This window comes from Larus michahellis, chromosome 9 (assembly GCF_964199755.1).
Source record: "Larus michahellis chromosome 9, bLarMic1.1, whole genome shotgun sequence".
Lineage (NCBI taxonomy): Eukaryota > Metazoa > Chordata > Aves > Charadriiformes > Laridae > Larus > Larus michahellis.
Window position 1 is genome coordinate 44,795,566 of NC_133904.1, and position 25,156 is coordinate 44,820,721.

The 25,156-nt window shown below is 39.1% G+C and overlaps 1 long non-coding RNA gene across 2 annotated transcripts; it reads right to left on the reverse strand.

Annotated features, from left to right (window-relative positions):
• Positions 1–1,492: 1,492 nt before the first annotated feature.
• On the reverse strand, positions 1,493–21,473 carry LOC141749013 (uncharacterized). Of its 2 annotated transcripts, XR_012589197.1 has the most exons (5): positions 21,366–21,473; positions 14,114–14,207; positions 13,929–13,988; positions 6,977–7,053; positions 1,493–1,974 (listed from the first exon to the last, which is right to left on the reverse strand). It is a non-coding gene; the product is annotated as an uncharacterized LOC141749013 (long non-coding RNA). The 2 variants fall into 2 exon arrangements; XR_012589196.1 differs by having other exon boundaries at positions 13,929–14,207.
• Between the last annotated feature and the right edge of the window lie 3,683 nt (positions 21,474–25,156).

Here is a 25,156-nt window from a genome sequence, read left to right on the forward strand (position 1 = left end):
GTTGTCTGGATTTTGCTGCTTTAAATTAAAAAGGTCATAGGTTCAACTTCCAAATTCATAACATACAGCAGATTCGAGATTTGTGAATTTATAATGAAAAAAGTTAGAAGTGGGAAGTTAACACTGGTGTGTCAGGATGTCTCTAGGAAGCAGATCTTCTTCGAGCTGGTTCTGTTGCATCTCCTGTACTGACTTATGAATCTCAATTGCATTTCTCTGGGGAGATTTCCGAGACATTTCCTAATAACTGCAGTGACTATGGCCAAGTTCCTCTGTGTTGTTCTCTCTGATATAATTCTAAAAGTAGCTGAAATTACTTCAAGCATTTCTGATTTTCACCCGTATTGCATTTGAGAATCTGCCAGATGATATTGTCAGTGTATAGAATACAGGTTTCCCTTCCCTATTCTAGTAAAACTGCTTGCAAGTATGAAGAAACAAAAATAACAAACACGAAACAGGACCGACTTACTTATATACTTCCTAGGCAACCTAATGAGTGAACTTGAAAGAAGAGGTAACAAACATTATTTCAAAGATAATTTGTGGGGGAGTGCTTGGTTTTAGGAATTTATGATTCCTCAGATATAATCAGGTTAAAAGAAACACTTGAATATTCATGGTTTTTAATGAGTTTATAGTGATTCTGTGCTCTACTTGCCTTTTTGTTACCTTTAAATAATGTTCAATAAATTACTATTATACAATGTTACTAGACTAAATATGCTGTCTTTAAAACCTCAGGTTTCATACTAGACGCAAGTACTAAAAAAAAAAAATTTATTCTTATGCCTCTGAGCAAATAGATTACTTTTATCTTACCAAATGATACTATATGTTAACTATCTCTTTACTTATACTTAGTTAAGTATTTCTTCTCTTACCTTGCCTTCATGGTATCTTGTTGGGAAATACTTAAAGCAGAAAAGATTACAGCAAAGGTGTTGTAATCAGATAATTGGATAGTGTTGGGGTATGTGCATCCGACACAATAGAAAGAAACTTTCTAGAAGATCCATATTGCTATTGTACAGCATCATCTCCAAGAAACAAACACACAAAAAAAGCAATCTGTGAGTCCCCTTTTTAGTACATTCAAACCTGAAAGAACTCTTTCAGAGGCTTCCAGTGCATTTTTACTTTCTGCACATCTCCATCAGGGAAGAACTGGGTTACGTGTGTGGTCTCACTGACATACTAACAAATCTAATATTAAGCAATATTAGCCGTTTAAACACCCTAAACCACAGTCACCCTCTTCTACCATAGTGCAATAAACGTTTTGCCTATAATCAATTTCACACCAGTATAAACGGAAGTAACATACCAGTGAATATGGTCCAGAAGCTTCAAAGTATGCTTATTGCAAAGGCAGAATTGTTTAATATACTGGTTTCACAGCGTTTTGATGCAGCGCAGTTTTAGTCAGCAGTCTAAGCCAACCAATACCAGACATAATTATTTTATTACAATAGCATTAGTTTGAAATACTTCTTACTTTAGTCGCTTCCAATGCTTTCATAGCTCACCCTGAGGCTTGCCTGCATATAAGGTCTCTTTAAAGAGAAAAATGTATCTAAGGGTTGGGTTATATCAGCTCCCACATGGCCACTGTTTAATAGCTATGCTGAACCTGCCCAGCGCTATAATACAGTACAGGCAAGTGATCCATGGAAAAGTACAAGCAGTGCGTGTACACAAGAGATATCAAAAAGCACATTCAGTTGCCCCACGTGCTTATTTAACTAACAAAACTTAATTTGCAGCAGATATTACAAAAGGTTTGCAGAGAAGGACACAACCGTTAGTCATTGATGAAGTCTTTCCAGACCCGCTAGCTTCATACTCAGTGCCCAAGGCTGACAGACCACACAGAAAGTTTTCAGCCTTCTCTTTTCTTCCTTTACAGTCTCATCTCCACAGCACTTTGCCTAAGGCTACCGTCGTTCTCTTTGCTGATTCTTCTTCTTAGATCTGGGGAGAAGGGGCAGTGGGGGGAAATAAGGAAGAAAGCTTCAACTTCTATTCATTTATTTATCTATATTTTTATACACTGCTCATGAGTAATTTCACGTAAGACAATGTAAAGCTTGCTCAGGTTCAGATCTGACTGTGCCTTACAGAGGGTCTGAAGACCCTAATGCTTCCCCTCTTATTTTGCAGCTCCTGCACGGGGATGCTCCTGCTCCCAGTAGGACACACTTGGCATGCTGAGGAGGAGGAAATTCAAAGGAAAAGAGAGGGCACTGTGACAAGAAGGTGTCAGCTGTGGCAGGAGCAGCAAGGGATCAGGAGACACTTGGGCCTATGATGCCTGAAGTCAGCCAGGCGCAGCCCACGTTCCCTTTTCCCAGGCAGAGCCTCTCTGCCTACACAACAAACACAGAAGGTGCTCAGCAGGGTACAATTCTGTCCTCCCAGCACCTTAGTTCCTGCAGGTCTGCTGATTCTTGCAATAGACCACCCCTCAATTTGGTCATTTTAAAGAAAAATACATTTTCTTTGTAGCAGAACTTTTGGTATCAGCTGTTTTAAAAACAAGTAGCAAAATGTGAATGCAGTTCCTCCTCCAGCTTGCCAAAGGATCACACTCTTAAACCTAACTGATTCCTACGACAAGAACGGAATTTCCAGTAAGACCTGAGGACAAAGAGGAAGGCGTCTATGGCACAGGCCACATTTTGATTCCTTCTCTTTTAGCTATAATCGCAAAGCTGCATGTTCATTTACCTAGCCAGTGTCACAGATATAAGAGAATTGGTTTCTCCTGCCAGTCTGAGGGACTTATAGAGAAAACATGCACCTCTGGGACACCAGACAGCCTGTCATACCCACCACACCTGGCAGAGGAGCTCTTTTGCTACCTTTGTCACCCAGAGCATCATTTTGCAGGAGACTGCGCTTCCCCAATGGGGTTCTGCAGTGAAAGAAGCCCCAGAAGGGTTAGAAAGCATATTTCTGCTCTGCAATTTTTTTTACAAAGTTGTCAAAAAGTTGCTTTTTGATGTTGTAGAGGTTCTCTCCCTCTATAATGAGCAATCCAGGGGCCAGTCAGCCCCAGGAGTACTCCCTATCCGACAGGCGGGAGACTGTAGCAACTCAAGAAAAGAGATTTTAAACAGGCCTTTTGCAAAAGTGTTGCATCTGTATCTAAGAATACCCAAGGAAAACCCTCTAAATGTACAGATCATTTAGGATATGCCCAAATGTGGCTGAAAAAGAAAGCAAAACAGAGAAACTGTTTGTAATTTAGTATTAAATGATTTAGTATAGGTCTCGTTGCTGTATAAATGAGAATATCCTCCTCTAAGTGAGTCAGTTAGCTCTTGGAAGGAAAAGGGTTAGCAGAATAAAAAATAAAAATAATTATCTACAATTCAGATTTTGAATTTATAGTCAGCTTAAGTTCTCCTTTATCTCTGCACCTTCTTTGTGAGAGGTGAAACAAGTCACTCGGGGAACAGCATTTCAGGAAAAGCTCATTAATTTGTTGGGTTTTTTTTTTTTTTTTCATTTTGCCAAGTCCTGTGAATCATAATCAAATTCTGAATGAAACTACTGCGGAGATTTAGCTAGCTCAGCTTTTTAGCTCTCTCACTCCAAGAGAAGAGTTTGATCCACAGAGAAAGCACAGAGAAGAAAGGAGGCAGGCGAGCCCAGGGAAGTAAAATTTGGCTAATTGAGTTATGCGGTGTTCAGAGCCAAGCTAATGTTACCAGTCGATATCAGTGTAATCCTGACATAAGAAGCTGCTGATCAAATAGAGGAGATAAACATACAGCCACATTTTCAAAGGGTGCTAAAACTCCCCAGTTGTTTCCCTGTTCTACAAGGAACTCTCAGTGTTCAGTAGCTTTGAAGACAGCTCACAGCACTACCTATGAAGTTAGCTGGGGGAAAAATACAAATCAAAAATCCCCTAAGAACGCTCATAAAGTTCATTGGCATAATCCACTCAAAAAACCCTGGAACCTGGGAAGAGAAAGAACATGAAGTGAAGGGCTTGGGAGAGGGGGTAAGTTCGTGTAATTCTTGCTGAATTTGTATATTACAGAAGCACAATACTTTCCCCCATCATAAACATATACCAGCTGTAGATTACTTTGCTGTTTATGAACTTGGACTGCATTAGCCCTAGTTAAAAAGCTGAAACTCGCTTGAAACCTACGGATGCAGCTGGGAGCTGAAGAGGAATTATGTCAGAACCTCTTATCCTCTGTGTGCAGTAGCTTGTCTCTGTCCTCCTAAACCTTTTAAACTTCTCCTCCCACACCGTACGCAGATACTGCGCCTCAGTTTTGGGAATCCAGAAATGGACTCAGACTTTCAGAATTCAGACTTTCTGTAGTAGAATGAATCAGAGATCTCAAGAGACTGTCACAAAATTCAGAATCGTTTTTCAGACACCTTGAAACCTTTAAAAAAAATAAATCAGCAGAACTGAGCTAATAAACCATTTGTTATATCAAGCAGATAGAAGAAAAAGCCAAGCATGTAATACAAAATGTATAAACGCATCAACAGGACTGAAATATGAATTCCAGTCTCTTCACAACTTTAATTTCAGTGAAAAAGAACAAGATGATGCGCGGAAATTAAGTTTCAAGAAGATAACAAATCACCAAGTGTCTTATGAAATGCTAATGTGTTGTAATGTCATTTAACTACCAAAGAAAACTTATTTGAAGGTGCCTAGGCTCAGCATACCCGGGTTATTTTTGTAAAAGCAGAGTAACCAGAGCATAGAGCTTTCACATTTTAGCTGCATCCTTGCTGTACTCATTTGGGAGAACACATCAGCAATGCCAGCTGCTACCCGATGCAAGTGACAAGCTAGTAAAAACTTTTGAAGCTTACAGGGGAAAGAAATGAAATGCAGGGAGCACTACAAAACCAAGGGAAAGAAACTACATTTACATTAAAAAGGAAAAAGAAAGACCACTAGAGATCATCATACTCTCCTTTGTAAAATAGGTGCAAGAGCACTGAAAGAAATCAGCATCATCCACGCACGACGCTGACGAGAACTAAACGGACTATCGCACAGAAGGAAATGCATTAGCAGTAGATGTGTGGGCAGTCATTTTTTGGATAAAATGAAGTCTGAAAAAAACCCAAACCCTTAAAAGCATGCTTTTAGAAAAATCAAAACAACGTAAAGGCAGTTTTTTCCCCACGATCATAAATATTACACTCTGTCTCTCCTGGCATGTCTCCCATTTATGTAACCGTGAGCTGTAACATGAATTATACTTCGATTCCATACAACATTATGCTATTAGTAATGATGTTTCCCCTAGTCTTACAGGCCAAACATAAATAGGCGTTTGATACAATTCACACTCAAATCCTGTTCTGTGTGTCTGTTAAGTGCAGACAGACTTGAAACCAGAAATTCAAAAGAGAGAAAGATGGACAAATTCTTTCCAAAAATGGGGAAGTACTAATGTATTAATTCTGTCTTTACTTTTGCGAATATGAAATAAGTCATGACCAAAATCCAATTTCTGCCTTTCTACAGAGCTGGAATTACAAAAACGGACAGAGACTGAACATTAGCTTGCTGCTGACAGAGATTACAGAGATACCAAACTGTCATTTCACCCTGTCTGGATGGATTTTCAGGTGCAATCCAGGTAGATGCACTGTCAGAAAATTTACTTTAGATAAGATTGAGCCTGGGCTGGATTTTACAAGGAAGTAGCAAATTGCTGAAATAAAGGCTTGAGGCAAACTTGGGGACTACATCCACGCTTAGTGGGTGAACAACATATAATCCTCATGAAGGCATTTTCTCTCCTCTTGATTTCAATGAAGCACTTCAGCTTCAGTAACAAGCTGCCACCAAACCAGCACATTTAAATGATGCAAATGAGAAATAGTTCAACAGAGAAATATCTTGCACATTGGATTGGAAAATAAAGTTTCTTAAAAAAGGTATTTCTATCATTGTATTCCTATCACTAGAAATATTTCTATCATTAGTAAAAAACATACATGGAGGCAGTTCAGAATAGCCAAACTCAATTCCGTATGAAAAAAAGGAGTGAAGTACTTGCCCCAAGGCAGTTTTTCTAATCTAGAGATAAGTCTCTGAAAATGTACACAAAACTATGACTGTTGGGATACTCCCAAGAAATAGGACTCCATTGTACTATGGATAAAGACAAGATACAGAGGTACAACTGAAAACCTGTTTTTACCGTAATACGCAGATCAGAAAGTGAAAGCAGAGGGGTAAAACTAGTAAGAAATCCTTGGAAACATTCCGGGTCAGGTTGGACGGGGCTCTGAGCAACCTGATCTGGTTGAAGATGTCCCTGCTCATTGCAGGGGGCGTGGACTAGATGCCCTTTAAAGGTCTCTTCCAACCCAACACATTCTATGATTCTATGAATTATAAGCTCAGGGCTGAGTTTGTAAGTCAGACTAGAAGATAACTGTTTCAGAAGCATGTAAAGTTTGATTCTATTCTGAGGAGTCATATTTATACGCAGTTTGTTGGGCCTGGGGAATATGGGAATATATTTTTGCACATGTATCACCATGAATAACTGCCTTATTTCAGAATGTCGGTATCGAAAGTCATTTGCTACCAGGAAAAGTAGAACCCTCTGTCTACAATAGAACACTACTACAGAAGTGAGGTCTCAGAAAATTCTAACAGGAGAAAAAGGTTCCCATTTTCTTGCTTCTTATAAGCTCTAATTCACAAGCCAAGGAACCTTAAAGTGAACAGGAAAAAATTCAAGATTAATAATTACTTAAATTTTAAGGGACCAGATGAATAAAAATCACAGGACTGTTTTCAGTAAGCTTTTTTTAAAAAAAATATTTTCAGTATCAATAAGGAAGTTTTGACCATTGTTTTGTCACAGATAATGACAAGTACGGAAGCTACCCTGCGCCTGCCTGGGGAATTGGGTCCAAAAGGTAAAAGTTTTTGTTAAATTGGTAAGTTAATTACTAGACTTACCTGTTAACGCTCCAAGTTGATTTGAATATTACCTTCAAAGCTTACAGATAAACATACGTTGAAATAATGCAAGCCACCTGCAAAGGGAAAAGACAGTTAAGTCTAACTTTTGAAAAGATTATACATACAAGAATATCTGCTGTGACACCAGCTTTTTACCCCTTCCATCACCAGTGAATATTAACTTACCACAGGCATAATCCCCTTGTGTTTATAATCATATTTTCCAGCATGAAAACCCAATTACATATAAAGACTAAACAATGCACTATATTTTCAGTAAAGCAGATGGCATGTATTTCTTTCTAGTGTACTTATAAATGCATTGCCGAGCAACTGTGACACAGAGACACAGACACCTTGAATTTCAGTTTCAGTCTACGCAAAGCCACTGTAGTCAGTTCAATCAAAAGCTCCCTGATCATAAACTCATTCCTATTTGTTTAGAATTTCAAGCATCAATGCACGTATCTGCACTCTGAATAGTCCAAGTGCTTGAATGGTTTGTGCAGCATCACGACATATTCTGAGACAGAGATTTATTTATTTAATTAATTAATTACTTAACTTCAGTTCCCACCCCCTTACCCCCGGGTAGCTTTATAAAGCGTCAGGAGTGGCACATGAAGAATACAGGCAGATTTTAAAGGCCCAAGGACTTGTTCATGCAGTTAAGTAGTCCAGGTAACGGCATGAAAAACACCTGTGACTACAATTCACCCGTCTCATGCTAAGTCTCAAAAAGCATCAACAGAACCTCGTGAGGAATATAAAAAAGAAAAAAATAATAAAAAGAAGATAAGAGCAAATTGGAATGGAGACCAAGTGGAGTCTGAATGTATATTTATTCTTCCATTGTGAAATCCCTGCAAAGAGAGATTAATTCTTCCTTTCCAAAGACTGCTGCATTTTTTCCTCCCCAGCCACATTTATTTATTATCAGGTATTGTCTTAAAATTGCCAAGACTCAGATTATCACCAAAAGCAAGATAATGCATTTTTCTTCCTTTCATCCCCAGCCCTTTCCTGTTTTATTTAAGTCAAAGCATCCTTAGAACAATGTCCTCTCATGTTTGTAGCCTACAAGGGTTAAGTATAGTTTGGGAGGACATAAATGCTGCTGCAGTCCTAACAATACTGATACAAATACATGTAAAGATATAAAATTCAGCAGAACATTTGTAAAGCCATCTCTATAAATATTACAAACACAAAGATCCAGGAATTCTCTTAACTACAGGATATAAAAAAACCCGAAGTCATTGCCAATGGCTGGTTTAAAGTCTATACAACAGTTATTGAGCACGTGAGACATACAAGAACAATTGCTTGTTACAATAATTTTCCTTTTTTATAATTCTATTTCTACTGTATCTCTAGAGAATGAGAAGAAACCTTCAGATTGTAATTACGATGAGAAATTCTGTTTGCACTTTGTCTAAGAAACTATACTATCCCTTTCTTCCTCACTACAACAAAATTTTATTCGGTAGCGTGGAAAAAAATTCCAGAAATAGAGATTAGAGAAGGCAAGAAAAGAAACTAGGGTAGATTAAGCTAATACAGCATTGCCAAAAATGTCAATAAAGGCAGAATAGTCACTGCTTTTGTAATGCACATAAAAAGAGATTTGTGTATCCTCAGAGACTTCTTTAACGGGAATAGTCTCTACCAGAAGAGGAATTCAGAACCATGCCTTGCACTTAATTATGCACTAGCTGAGGTTTTTGTCATGATGAAAGACTAAGTTGAGCTTGTAACAAATAATAGACCTATCATTTATAACTCTTTATAAAATACGAGGGGAATGAAAGAGTGAGGAGATTTATTAAACAGAAAAAAGACAAGATAAGACAATAACTGATTATTACAAATAACAAAGGAAGTCAGGAATACTATTTAACAATAGAATGTACTGCAACTACTGGCTTTCACCACTTCTACCTCTGGCCTTCAAAACAACCCATATTGCTGTGTATTAACTGACAGCCTCAGCTTCAGAGAGACAGGTATGTGCATCTTTGTTATTTCACAAACTTGATCATGAAGACTTATTTTTGTTGTTCTTCGAAACAGTTTTTAAACTTGACTAAATACATATCCTATGGCATTCAAATCTTCAAAAATTAAAATTATTTAGGACTTTTCCCTTTTATGATCTGTGCGGAAAAAGCCTGGCAATAGACAAAGTGGCCAGTACTCAAAAAAAAAAAAAAAAAGCAGAACTCATGCATGTGTAGGTTCGGTTTTTTCTTCTCCAATTTACCATTAGAAGGAAATTACCCTAAAGGCAGCGAACCCTGATACTAAGAGTACATCATCCATTTATTTGTGCTTACTGTATTTTCCAGCAACTTAGAAACTTAGTAACTATGATTTCAATCTTTATTTACATTGAAACACATCCTTTGCTTCCAAGATCTTCAATGGTCTTCCTTCAACGGTCTTCCTTCAACATCCTTAAAAGGTCAAATCAAATCAATCCATCAGAACTGGAATGAAGAGCTGGTTGCACACAATCCACTTTTATCATGGAATACAAAGCCAGTTTCTCCAAACACATCTTTATTCTATGGCCTCAGTGCATTCCTCTCAGATTGCATATCTAGCAGGATGTCTCATCATCTGCTAAGCTACAAACAAGTATAAATTCAAATTATTATGTCTGGGACTAGTTAGATCTGAACCTTTCAGTTTTAGGTGCTGAACAAAGATCCCAGGAAAGCCAGGCAGCATTGCTTTCATCTTCAGAACAACTTTTAATTGATTAATTTGTCCCTGCACTTCAAAAGCTGCTCTTCTAAATTCTTTCTACTGTAGAGCACTTCTATAGAACATCTAAAAGTTAAAGATAACAATTGCAGAATGCCTGAAAAATGGGCCCTCCCTAGGAGTTTTCTTTCAGGCTCAGGAAGAGCTAAGGTGGTTGAGAAGAAAAAGAACCAAGTCGTGTTGGCAATGTCTCCGGCTCTGTCGATGCAGCTTGGGTAACCTCAGGTTCATCCACACAGCACTTTTTTTGTTCTGGCTGTATTACATTTCCACGTAGAAAAGCAAGAGCTTTTCAGGGAGTTGACCAATTGCAGTTCAGTGTGGTCTTCCTTGTTTTCTTCCATTTTTAATATAACGTGCTTTATATTTTAAAATTTAGTAGATTGCTTCAGGGAACAAACAGTTTCCTGAGCACCAGAACTAATGAAGCCCCATTTCCAATAGATTTGAGTCTCTTGATTGATTGCCTTTTTAAACAGAATTATACCAATTTTTTTCTGACACTTTCATAAATCTATAGTATTTTCATGGAAACGTATGAGCTGCCAACCTCAGCTATAGAAATAAGGTGACAGCATCAAAAATCATTAGGGGAAAAACTTGAAAATATTCATACCGTGTCTCTCTGTCAAGTATGTTTGAAATAGATCATGGAGTCAAGCAGTCCGGATATCTGCTTCTATTTGTGCCACACTCCTGAATTTTTAAAACATGCCTTTAATGACAGCAGTATAAGGAATACCACATTTTTTTTGCCAAGATACAGTACTCAGCTCCATAGCCAATCACCTCAGAATAGCTTCCAAGTCCTTGGAGAGGCTGAGGAAAACAACACACATCCTCGGGGGACTGTTACCTTCCTTCACTTAGGAAGGCTCTTCCCTACAGGCCCGAGACCCTAGGGACATTACCAGGCAGCCCGCGATCCCAAAGGGACTCCTGAAAGCAGTTTTGCAGACTTCTCTCAGCTTCACTGGCTGCCGTAATGATCTCTCAGTTGAGTTCTGTTGTGAGCCTTGCTCAGCCACCCCACGCTGCCGTAGACTCCCCGTCAAGTTTTCTGACTTGTGCAGGTTTTACAAGCTGTTCTGATACTCAGGGCTCCATCCACAGACTCAGCAGTGCACAGGCTGGCTTTGAGATTAGGTGTCCCTGAGATATCCGAAAAAATCCTTCTCAAGAACTGTACCACTCTTGACTCTGCATTTTATAAGCTTTCTGTTTTCTCCTCCCCTCTCTTAGCCCTTGTACGCAGATACATTTTTATTGTCCTTCCCCAGGTTCAGTTAGTCAAATTACAGATTTAGCATACGCCTAAATCAAGCCACTGCTCAAGCCTTTTCTTCTATTGTGCTTCAACCAGGCATATTATACTCCGTATTATCAGCTTTCCACAATGCCATGTCTTGTGTTGACCAGCATTGGCCTCCAAACCTTTTTTCTGTTTCTCCTATCAGTCATTTGTCAATTTTACTATACGCTCTTAATTCCTTTAAATTGCCCTGGACTTATCTAGCCTGCTTTCCAATTTCAGTTCATTCATCCTCTCACTGCTACTTGTATTTTCCATCAACAATCCTTTACTACTGTGTTTCTCTCTACTTCAGAGCACTAACTGCAAGGAATTTATCAAAATCAAATGATAGGTGTCATCTCAAAGCATCTCAGATCGCTGTTTGCAAACATCTAGGGACAGAAGTGCTAAAATCTTGGGAAACAGTTTTCTTTTCATATAGATTTAAAAAGGTTTAGTGCAAAGCCTCTTAACCCCATCTATATTCAAAATTCTCCGTCCTGTAACGATTTTAAAATACTCTCAAAATTGCCACAGGTAATTCAGCATCTGGTTCTGGTGCTTCCTGACAGGCATGAGAAATGTGCGAGGTCTTTTAGGCACAGATTCTTTTGTCTCACTCCAACTGCCTAGTACCCAAAGTAGCATCCAGTCCTTCAGAAAACAATTTAAATAATACCCATATGGTATATATATACCCATTCTGTGATTATTCTGACTTTTATTATATGGGTTGTGTCTCAGCCTGTCCATGGTTAGTTGTTACTGTGAGGTGGATAGGTAGGTGCAGCTTGAGAATGTAATGTGTTGCTTTGTTTTGACGTGGTTTTCTTATTATATACACATTATCCTGGAGTTACCCTTCTACCTGGACACTTCCAAGCTATTTTCCAGGTGGTGCAGAAGGTTTGAGGAGCATTTTTAAGAATTCTTAACATTCTTTAAGAATGTCCCTTTTCTGACTCTCATTGTTTTTTCAGGGCGTTTAGGTGAAAAGGGATATGAAGTTTTATTTTCTCAGATTCTGCACCGAGTCGAGCATTTATGTCAACAGAGGTTCACTTAGAGGCTGATACACAAGGGAAGGGCTGGTTTGGTCTCCCACATAAGCTTGTGCACAAAAAGGCACAATTCAGCTTTGCCTTCTCTTACCCCCAGCAAATGCACAACAACTCACCCTGTATCTTGCATCTTCAAGATACTCAGTTTCCCAAAAATACAAAATATACCTGGTTTTAAATACTTTTTGGCAGCCTGGTCACTCTATCCAATTGTAAATTCATCTGTTTCTCTAGACCTGTTTTAGCAATGTTTGATGAACTTTTTTATCTTTCATATTGCTTCAAGCTACTCAGCTGCTTGAATCAACCCAATTAACATTGAGCCAACAGACTCAGTGTGCTGGTCCCACGCCAAGACTTCTATTTCCCAGAACATAATACTCTGTCTCTTCTCTTTCTATGCTTTCTGGAGACCCTTGTTTCTCAAACATTTTTTTCGAGGCTAAATGCAGCACCTGACCCTCATTGATGCTCATAATCCTCATTGGTTTATAAGAGGAGAGGGCACTACTTCAGCTAAGCAACCTGCATGACCTTTTTGTATTTCATTTGTGTCTGATGAATAAACTCCACCATAGTGATTGTTTCCTTCATATTTGCTGTCCAGTTAATATATTTTATAGGAGAAAGTACTATTTTATTCATTGCTGATGTCTGATTGTACTTAGGTTCAAATTCTTAGTGCTAAGTTAATCTTTTCAACTACGCACTCCCACTAAGAAAGGGAGTCCTCTTTTTTTAAACCAAATAACACAAATTCAAGGCAAAATTGACAGTTCCAAGAAAAAACAGATCTGGAGTCAAGCATGTCTTATTGTGTAATCCATCATGCTTCTCCAAGGAGGAAATAGGAAAATACAACGCCAGTTTTGCAGTACTATAAGCAAATAAACTACTGAAAGCAACTCAATATATTTAATACTAATTGAGCAGAATAAATTGGGCTGATACAGTGGCAGGAATTGGTGTGGGAGGAAGAAGAGCTCTTCTGCAGATATTCTGACAAGGCACTCGTGACAAAAAACAAAACTAGCAGAAAAGATAAGATGAAATGTTATTTTGGAAATCATTATAAGCATTTAGGGAAAAACAACTTCAGACCACAATAAATTACCACCTGCCAGGTGGTTATGTCCTGAGGCTGACGGAGAAAATGCAAAGGCTGAATTAGAGATGAAGTTTAAGTTTGCCTTAATGTTAACTTTTGATCAATCAACTTTGCTGCACACTTTGACAGAACAATAGCCCAACCATAACCACATAGTTGATATGCATTGCAAAGAGGCAAAATATACACGTTATTTTGCTGAATGTGTGATCCATTATCTACAGGAGGCAGATCAAAGACAAGAAGAATTTTCTTCCTTAGCTTGAACTTGAAAGAGCTCGATAAAAAAAAGCATGATGGTTTACCTTCTTTTAACCATTCCCACTAAAGTGTTGTAGAAGGTACATAGAACATAAAAGGTGCTGATGCTCAACAGAAGCAGGAGAGTAGATCCCTTTGAGCAACTGCTCTGAACAAAAGAGAAAAAGCCTGTCATCCACATTCAGAAAAGAGAAGTAAGGCATTAACCTTGTGTCCCAATCCCTACACTAAGGCAGAGCCGTGCCCCAACCATATGCAGAAAGAATGTAAAAAGATCTTCAATAACATGCGGCCCTGATTCCATAATTTATAATAGGATAAAAGGATTGCAAAAGATTTGGCTTGCAGAACAAATGTTATTATAGTTGCTTAGTTTTTCACTTCACTCATCTAGAATGAAATTTTAGGAGAAGAATATAAAGAGTAGGATAGCTCTAGATCTTTTGTATTACTTACAGAATTTTAGACCATTCTCAGGAACTCAGGAAGTCAGGCATTCTCAGGAACTCAGGAAGTCTTGTTTCAATAAGGAGAAGGAAAATGAGAAAAAAAAAAAATCACCATTTCTGAAGTTAACAGTAGCTGTGAGATGTTGGCTTGAAAATACATAGGGCAGAAGGAGGCATGGATTTTAACCTTACCTCCCACTTCGTGGTCAGGAATCTGGACTTTACTTCTTCCTCTATTTATCAGGCAAAGTGAATCCCCAAGCTTAAGTACTTTTTTCCCCAAGGCCTAGCAATAAAGAAAAACTAAGGTGTTCTTATTTTCAGTCATACATTTCATCTACTGGAAACACCCTGCTTCATTTTGGTCTGCTCGCTTTGTCTGAAGAAGCATACAAAAAAAGCATCACACTCACAATAGTCCAAAAACTACTCAGGTCACAAACACCACACTTCAACATAAATCAGCCAAGACACTGCCCACCTTCCTCTGAGTCAGTGTCCCAACACAGTGGAAGAGATCAGTGCTCTAACTGACCTGCCATCATTCAGGTGTGACATCTGCCAGGATCCTGACTGCTTCTGGTCATTCAAGACCCTGTAATATTTTTTTAATTAACTCCAATGTCCTCGCCAAATCCCATTTTAGCTAATTATATTCAGTCTGCCTAACATGCCCCCTGTAGTTTCAGTCTGGATAGGTTATTCTTCACTTTTCTGCCCAAAGATTTATGTGTCTATCTTGTGCAAAACAGTATTTAAGGTTTTTAAAAGTGGAAGTCGTCGTGGGTCAGACACAGACTCATTACATTAGTCTCTCCTCTCTGTAGATTCAGAAATGAAGACAATGGGGACATCATTACATTTTCTGTTTGTGTCCAAAGCTTAAACATTGTGTATCATTAAAAAATCCAACACGGAAAGCAGTGCCATTTCCTGATAAAGTAATAAAGATTAAGTACATATACAAGAACTGAGAGGACAGAATTTTCTGTGGGAGCCTTCATCCGCAACACCTCAGCAAAACCTCTGATCAGGAACAGCAGCAAAGAAAATGTAACTGAGTTTTGTCCACACACTGTTAATAGACTGGTATTGACCAGGATATGTTCCTCTACTAAAAAAAGTGTCCCGATGATGAACTGTGAGATATATTGCTAGACCAGGACCAAGCCAGAGCTATTTCTAATTGAAACCTGAAATCATTACATTATTACATTTTTTTCAGGGTTCTGACTCCAGTAGTAAATTGTCAAATGGCTCTATCCCCTGCTGTCATACAGGCACAATTGCTAAGATACGACATACTTTGTGGTCAGTTTCATATGTACCACTTGGCCACTCATCATCTTAGAATAACATTGTTCAGTCATCACCACAAACTCCTAAATTTCAGGAAGCTGCCTATCTGGCTTTGCTCTCCCACAACATCAATCTCTCTGTTTCTACTGATGTCAGTATCTTGATTTACAGATGAGGGAAATGATCACGTCTTTCACTAAGGTCATATTTGCTTAGTAAGACACATGCACATACAAAAGGGCCCGAGTCTTGAGTTAATATTAAAAAAAAATTATAAAGGAAAAAAGCCTCATCATATTTGAAACTCTTTTTGAAGTTGTGCTAGTTTTAGCTGCAATAGAGTTTATTTTCTTCATAGTAGCTAATATGGGGCTATGTTTTGGATTTGTGCTGAAAACAGCGTTGATAATACACAGATATTTTAGTTATTGCCGAGCGGTGCTTACACAGAGTCAAGGCCTTTTCTGCTCCTCACACCACCCCACCAGCGAGTAGGCTGGGGGTGGGACGGTGACAGCTGACCACAGGGGTATTCCAGACCATACGAAGTCACGCTCATGATATAAAACTAGGGGAAGGAGGAGGAGGAGGGAGGCATTCAGAGTTATGGTGTTTGCCTTCCTAAGTAACCGTGGAGCCCTGCTCTCCTGGAGATGGCTGAACACCTGCCTGTTGATGGAAAGTAGTGAATGAATTCCTTACTTTGCTTTGCTTGCATGCCAGCTTTTGCTTTACCTATTAAAACTGTCTTTATCTCAACCCACAGTTTTCTCACTTTCACTCTTCCAGTTCTCTCCCCCACCCCCTGGGAGAAAGTGAGCAAGTGGTTGTGTGGTATTTGGTTGCAGGCTGGGGTTAAACCATGACATAAAGGAAGGAAACTACATGTAAAAAAGGGGCAAGTGTCTAACTGTCCACCAGGAATTCTTTACACCTTTGGGAGATTTCCGTGTCTGCCATCATACTATATTTACACCATTTATTTCCTTTCTGGTAGCCACTGTTTAACACAGCAGATTGTCTCTCTTGATCACCAAATGAGCTGTCTCTCCTGCTAAAGTACTGTGCCTTTGTAGTGTAAATGTGCACTGTAAGATTTACTCCTACATTCTGTTGCAGAAGAATCCAGGAATTTGTGATTTGTTATGCTAACGGTGAGAAGCTGCTGTAACCTACCAGGATCAATAGGTTTCGTTGCTGCAAAGGTATAGCACCTCAGCCTTGCCTTCACAGCAGACTTCAATCTAAGGAGTCATCTGTTATTTTTCAGTCTAATATCCTCAGAGTTTACAGACATTTTACTCAACCCTTGGTACAAAGCAAGGTATAGTAAAGCATAGTGTTCCCTGAGTAAGTTTATTAGTTGTTGGTAGCCTAAGATTTATTCAATTAAATAAATTTACTTTCTGTGATCCTGTAATCTACTTGTGAACTACACTGACGTATGTGCTTTAACCTTGACCAAAAATGATCTCCATGTACTTCTGTTCAGCATCCTCAACACCACAACGCTTGCAGTTTCTGCAGCTTTGCTTCTCTTCGGGGGAAACACAGTGAAACAGACTAAAGTCTAACGCTAAAGTTCTGCTAAAGTTTAATGCTATGCTCACAAGACTGCGTAGCTCAGTCGAACAGTCACAAGCAAAGCCGAATAGCCACAAGCCCTACACTGACCAATGTGGAAAAGAAGCAAAGAGCATCAAGGTCAAATTTTGTAACACCAACAAAGGATTTTTAAATTCTTGGTAGCCTGACGGTCTGGTTTATGGCGAGTTAAGTTATACTCTACGCAGTGATGAGAATGCAGACCCCCACACTAACACAGGCTGCCACGTGGAACTGCATTCACATCTTTGATTTCCCAGACAGGGATGTTACCTGCTGCTATCCCCAGAGAGGGCAGATGAGTTCTTTTGCAGATTACCGTGAACAAAAACTGCAAGATGAAATGCAGAGCTATGAGTCATAGGGATATGCTTCCAATGAGCTGTTCAGTTTCTCACAGAGGACGTGCTGGCTGTCACAGAAATAAGGTGTGACAGTGGCATTCCCTTAAAAAGGGTGTAGATGCAATTTTTTTTTCTAATTAGGCTTAAGCAACCCATAACTGTTTAACCTATGGCTTAGCTGCACTGAAGCCATACCTCTGTCATACTAAGTATTGTCTCATTTAGGAGCCAACAACTTGGTTTCTGCAATAAACCCAAGTCATGAGGTTAATATCCCAACACATTGCTAGAGACACACAGTTTGCTTCATTTTGTTTGATTGCTTTTAAACTCTACTTCTGGCTGGTCAACGAAAGCATTATTTGTTCCTTGGCAAGTTGTGAGGTCCTTTCAAAGCTACATTTCATAAAAATCGTTCCCAGCACAAATTGCTCTCAAGTCGATTACTCAACGTTTATTGCTCTTCGTGAGTATCCAAAGAAATGGATTTGTTTTGGACAAAAGATGCTGCACGTTAAGATCAATTTGCCTTCTTCAATCCTTTCACATCTATTGTTCTGTTAATTTCTTTTTGTTCAGGCACTGATTTTCTCTTGACTGCCTTAACCAATCCCCTAGGATGCTCATTTGCACAGAGGACTGCAAAGTATTCAGTCTTTTCTTTTAAACTCTTTAAACTGCTATAGAAGACAAATGCAGCCCACTTCAGTCATAAGTCATTAAAAATATTCATCTAGGCATAATGTGTCTTTTTCTTTCCCCCATGAAAACATACAGTAAGTCATTCTGCAGCTGCCCAGTAACCTGCATTGTACCTTCACAAGCACATTTTGCAGCTTGGCCTATTTTCAGTGGACTAATGCTTTCAGTAACAAAGGGTCACATACCGATATTGAGCGATACACAAGAACCTGGCTGCTCTGATTACTCATTCTAATCCACTACAACCTTTTTGTAATAAACTCATAGAAATGACTTCTACCCATGTCAGCAAGCCTCTCACATCTGGTTGTGCTCCTTTCCACAAGCACAGTGCTTATTTCTTTAGTGCTATCCAGAGCATTTGTGGAAAAAAGTGTTTGTCTACATTCTTCACCCCACCAGAGAAGTGACCTATGAACCAGGTTCACAATCGAGGCACTTGAAGAGGCAAAAGGAGAGTCTTTCCCTTCCTTTGAGGGATTGCTGTGGGACTCCAATTAACAGCTATCTCCTTCCCCACTGGCAGCTCTATCTAGCCACTATTCTTACAGATGTGTGGAGTAACTAGACATCTTTCTTTATGATAGTGGTTAATAGGTAACATCTTGGTATATTTTACTCAGGAGTATGCATCCCAGTCCCATTAGTCTGTCTGCAAATGCCTGTAAAGAGCTGGATATATGAACATAATTAATTCTCCAGGACTCACAGGCATCCATTGCTGGAGTACCCAATTGCCCTTGAACTCTGCATTCAGCTTCATGGATTGTGCTTCTTGAACATGTTATCCTCCCATCTGTTCCTCAAAACAGAGGAGCAACGCAGTGAGCGTCTCACCCTAACGGGATTTGTTTTCAAGGTTTAGAAAACTTGAGACAGTGAAGTTTGTTCACCGAGACTTAACAAAATTAGGGTTGAATTATTGCGTGAAATTTGTTTTTCCTCAATAGATTTCCTGCGACATAAGCAGAGGAAAACACCCTGGTAAGAAACAGGGCAGTATAAACCTCTTAACTACTTCAGACAAGGGATTTCCAGCAACTTCTGGTTGTGAAAAAGGACATATTGCAAGAGTGGAGGAGATACAGGCACATTCTCAAAGCAAAGTCTTCCTACCAACTGGGACACAAGTTTAAAAAAAAAAAAAAAAAAAAAAAAAAAAAAAGGAATGAGAGAGAGAGAGAGAGTGTGTGTGTACTACTACCTACAATTCCTATCTGAAATGTATAACATGAGAACTTTCCTGGCAACCAGAACATAGAAATGTGCCCTCTTGGTTTACCATTAATTCAGTTTTGAAAAAGAAACATTTTCATGACAAAAGGGAGAGGAAAAAAAAATGGTTTTGGAGAGTTTCAAGACTTCTTATTTGTACATAGCATATTCTGAAACAGGAAAAAAGCTTATACACAGCAAGTAGTTATTAATTCTGTATGCAATTACCTATCACCATAAATAGTTATAGCTCTCTGAAAGTTGCAAATTTCAGCTGGGCACACATTCACAAATTTTCCTAACATAAAATGTAGCAACTTTTCATAGAGATTCCTTTTTTCCCCATTGTGTAAACTGACATCCTTTCACCTTAGTTCAAACATTGAAGTATGTGAAACCCCTGGTGCTTACCTATGAATACTGACAAAGTAATAGCTACATACTTCTTCTAGCTTTAAAAAAAAAATATAAATAAGACCACTGCTATCCTGGATGCTATGCAAAATTGTGTCTGAAATTATTTGCAGCCTTGCGACCAAATCTAAATTTGAGTGGCATTCTGTAGGCTCTGCCTTTAGGCTTTTGGAGTGTTGGGGTTTTTTAACCACACAGCTTTTAAGTAAGAAAAAAAATTGCCAGCACTGTTGAGTCAGTGACTCTTTTGCAACACTACCAACATTTAACACCTCCTAGAGCAGGTCATCTATAATAATATCAACTTTTTAGAAAAACAAGATTCCATAAGCAGTAAAAGATTGCTTCGAACGAGTACCCAAAAGACAAAAATCATCTCACATCTCAGTTCTTTCCAAAGTCATCTGCTTTGTCCAATAATGAGATAAAACAATACCTCTTGATTTTATTTTTTGTTTTTCATTTCCAGAAGCAGAAAATAATGTTTTCAGGGCAGTCTTCAAATGTGCAACTTCATATAACAATACCAGCCTAATGAGTTGTTTTTCCTCTGTAGAAGTACTAGCAATGTGCTAGATTCAAGAGTGACCCTGAGGGAAGCAAACGGGACTGCTGTGAGATTGTAAGCCTGTTATCAGTCATGGGGGATCCCTGATGACTGCGGTTTTTGTCGTTATCCATAGCAGACAAATAAGAGGTATAGCTGAAAATTACAATACTCCACCTTCAAGTGCCTAGGGAATCAAAGATACCTAAAGAACAGAAAAACTAGAACAAGAGACAAGTATAGGGGAAAGGGGCAGCTTCTTGGGTCTATCCTACAAAATACAGAAGTGAGAATATGAACATAGCAGGAATGAGAAATAAATTGTTATAGGAAACTTTTCTTTCCAGCTTTTTCCACAACAAACTGTCAGGGAGCAGCAAGGTCTAGTTGCTCCTTGCGGGATGGGGAGCCAGGGGTAATCCAGCCAGCAGAGCAGGGCCTCACTGGGCAGGGTCCACCCCACAGTGTCCAACCAAGGCAAACCAGAGGTGGCAGCCAGGTTCAACCACAAATCCGGATTATCAGGCAACTTCATAGTGATGAGGCAGGTGCGTGGTGGTGCACATCCCCCCACATGCGGCTCAAGCAATAACTGTCAGTGGGGGTCATGATGGCTGCATCCAGCTGAAGCTGGACTTTGGGGAAGACGGATAGCAATACAGTAGCCAAAGGCTGTCTGGAGCAGAGACCCAGACATCTTGCTGATATGCAAATATAACTATAAGTCAATCATCTTACTCTATAAATAGTGGACAGCCCAGGGCCTGGTGAGCTGTCCTGCATGGCAGCAGGCTGCATGCCAGGAGCTCCCCTTGAGTAGGGACACCTCGCAGGGTTGCTCCTTGAGGTTGAGAAATTCCTTGCCCCAACAGATCTGTGGTAAGTGACTAATAGCTTGCTAAACTATGAAACTTCACTAAGTTTATATCTTAGTTTGATTGTACACATATAATCCTTTAGACATAAACTGTTGACCAAGTCTGAGACTACAATTGGATTCAACCACACCTAGACTCCTCTGAGTAGGAGGTTAGGAAGCAAGGGGGTCCTCTCTGAACCTTGTGACTCAACAGGAGGGTTTCCACAATGCATCTGACTTACCCTGTCCTCTATGAGGTAAATAATCAAGCATACCTAGTCATCAAATCTTGTTAAACCACTGTCACATTTACCATTGAACTTTGTTAACTCACTGTTTTATATCAATAGAATATATCACAGCTTCTCTCTTGCAAGTGATATGTATATCACTCCATCCACGACAAGCTATGAGTTCAAGCCATAAAGTTAATCCATAGTTAGTATCATACATACATACCCCACCTAGCACCAGGCGGGTCCAGAGAGATTAGACAGGGCTGAGATCACGCTGGGAAGTCAGCCCATGGCCAGGCAGAGGCATGGTGGTGGCCAAGCTGGAAATCAGCAGTTGCACAGCACTGCTGAAGCAGGAAGAAAAGGCTCAAGGCTGAGCTTAAATGAGGATCCTGGGCCCATAAGTGAGGGTGGGGTGTGGAGGGTTGGAGGCCCATCAGGCCACAGGTGTGGCTCATTGCAGACACAACAGCCTATTAGTGTCATCAGGGCTCTGACAACTGCATAAAACATCTGCAAAGTAGTAAGGTTAGTTCATTAATGACAGTATAAGCTTGTAAGAAACATATAAGGACTTTGCTTTGCTGTTGCATGAGAGAAAAACTAGCTAATTTTAAAGAGATTATATATAAGGCAATAATTTCATTTCGTGCTAACTCTAGCCATTCATATTTTGCTGGTGTATATAATAAGAATTGTATTCAAAGAAAACTGCGCTGTTTGATGTTTCAACTTACTGATACAGCATTTCAATGGTGCTTCAAAGCATTTACAGAATTCAAACAGAACATCTCCAAATTGCCTAAGGGAACTTTCAGTGGTGCCTTTCATTGACAGGCGTCATGATACAAACTCTTGGTTTTATGAAGTTTTGGTAAGCTCCAAGGAAACTTGGGCTCATTCGTTACTGAGCTCCACTATTCACACACACTGCTTGTAAAGGAGTCTAATGAAAAGCAACAGCTACGGAACTACATGGTCACCATTGAATATGTTTGCCAAAAATTGTTATTCCAGCAGTCAGACCGTCCACTTCTATGGAACAATCCTTGGCCTCCTTCAGTGAGTTTTCAAGTTCTTTTTGGAAGACTTCCCTTCCTCAGAACTGAGTATTCTCTGATTAGTGTGATTTTAAGATACTGGCAGAAAGTGAAGTTTCGTCTGCTCCAGAGCTTCACACTTGCGCTATTCCTCAAGAAAGAAAAAGCAAATGTGTAAGTTGTTTAATACAATTACTGCTTAGAACCTTTCCTTTATTTTCAGTGTTGACATGATTCCCAAATAGTGCTAGTGAAAGTTTTAATGAAAAACTCTGTTGCCTTTTATTTAAAATTCTTACCAAAAGATATCAAGATTTCTAATTTAAACTTTTCCTTATATTACAGTAGCTCAACAGGAAGCGAGAAAAAGTATTACAGAAAACTGGACTGTATTTTCATGTTTTGAAATAATTGTGGGTATTTTTCAGCTAACTCTAGAGCTGAAAACATCTGCCATTCGTCAGTTCTTACTGTCTGTCTCAGAGCTGTCTGTTCTGGTTGAGCAACAAGACAGTCAGACTAGCTAAGTAAAACCAGAATCTTCAGTACAACCCAAGAAGGCTTTGCAAAATTTAATAGGCTGCTAAAGGACTGTTACCCAATATGTTTCATACTGGAGAAGATCTGATACTATCTATCAGAGTACATGCAAACAGGTGTGCACATTACCTCTCTGAGCAGAGCATCTGAATTTTTATAATTGACATTTTCCTGCGACCAATGGAGCATGATGGTATTTGCAGAGTTATTTGACAGAGTTTGTTAAAGATTTCCGTGACAAAAAATTTAGTTAGACTGTTTTCATGGACTTTTAGTCTTCACAGTTAATAGCATTTTAGACAACTTCAGTATGAAATTTAATCATGTATCTATCTACCTTTGGTTTAATGCATTGAGTACTTAATAAGCTTATTTCCACCAAGCTCTTATCATTTATGATGTATTCTAGATGTCTGAACATGCAAATTTCATATAAAATTACTAGAGAAAATTCAGACCTTGGTGAAATTATATTCTTTGCAGTTATAGTAACTTTAATAGCTAAAGACAACTGGTGATACAGCCGAATGCATCATAAACCAAATAGCTCCCTTTTACAGTTAACCAAACAGCTTCTTCCTCCCCCTCCAGTAACTGAAGAACAAATTATCAATAATAGGCAGATGGCCATTAGCATAATCCATAAAGCCAGAAGACATTACAGTACTTTGTATCTATCAACACTGATTAGCAGCATAACGTTTAATTAGCCACTACGAAGAGAACTGTGAGTAACAGGGTAGGGATATGACAAAGAAAACAGTTTTAATAATACACTAGATGTTTTTCAAAGTGAAATAATTTCCAGCTCACAGGCTATTCAGCAAAGGGTGCTTTAGCAAGGATTGGTTCAGAATGCGCGCACGGATCAAAACAAGGAAAATTACAAGTTTTCATAGGCATAAATTTAGCTAAAGTATTAGAATCTGAACAGAAATAATCTTGTATGAGCTGAACCAATTCTATCTTGCTAATGAAAAACCAAATGGATTAAGGGATAGAGGCAATTTGCGACTGCAGGAAGAAAAGGTTGCATATTAGAACCTAGTTAGCATTGAAAAACTTTCCTCGGATGATGTCCAACGGGCCTTTGACAAATCCTCTTTTGCTGGCCTTCATTAAATACAATATATACCTATATCTAACTATATAAAAATAAAAACTCAAAGTCTAAAGACAACAAAGCATAATAGTTTAAGTCTCGAGTAGTTATGTAGTATAGAAAAAAACAGTGATTTAGCCATAGCAATTTCCTGTTTCTCAGTCTTTTTATCGTGGCAACAAATACTGTAACACAGGTAACTTTCTTTTCAGGTGAAAAACCTGGATTTAATTAGGTAAACATTGAAGGATGCATGTTAGACTGGGCAATATTTTCAAAATACCTTGTATGTTTGATGGAGAGATCTAAGACCTTTATCACAAAGCTTAATACGGTTCCATGCAAAAAAGATGCATAAAGGACAAAGAAAAGGCAATGACTATCATTAATATGTATTGAAATATACACACTATGAGGTGGGACTTGCGTCTCCAAATTGAGCAGAGAGAGGCTCTGGATTAGAGAGGACAGAAGAGTATCGTTTTCTTCTGTCAGCTGTATTTAATATTTTAGTGTATCCCCGTTCTTTCCTTTACGATCTCTTCCACTCTCAGGTTATCTGAATGAGCTAACACGCACCAGCGTGGCTGCTGATGGCAGAGGTGAAATTGTATCACGGATGCTGAGACAGTGTGGGCATGTGTGGTGGGAACAGAGATGTGGCATTGAGGTAAAAAATTCAAGCTCTTGCAGTACAATACAGTTACATTGGCCTGTTGCTATTAGCTATACTGGAGACATAGCTACAGCAAAGCATGCAGTAATACCAATGGCCGTGGATCTAAGGTATTTTCTTTCCTCCTCTGTCTGAACAAGATGGTTATTAGCTCAGTGGAGAATGGGAACAGCTGGGAGAGCTGGGGCAGAACAGTCACTCAGAAACGTGGACAGAATAAGAGACAGAAGTTCCTGGAGTTGCCAGTAACATTGACAAGTGCCTGAAAAAGAAAAAGAGTGCGCCATATTTCGCTCTTTTGATTTGAAACAGACGTCTCCTGCTGTAGACAGTATATCATGGCAGAACAAGAAACTTCCCATGTGTTTGCATCCACTTCAAGAATCCGTTTTATCACTAAGCATGCAGTTGAATGAGATAAGCATCTGTGCAGAAAAGCGCAGATGCAGTCACAAGCTACAAGCACAGCAGGGGACCAGCGTAAGTCGGATGCAAAGCAGAAGTGAGAGACGTGGTTTGTCGGGGACAGGCTCTGTGTCTGCAGACGCTTCACTGAATGGCATAACCTTTATCTGCTAAAACATACCCACACCTGTTACTGGAGAAAACAGCACATAGGCACAAGATGTGTCAGGGGGTACAACCTACTCCAATAA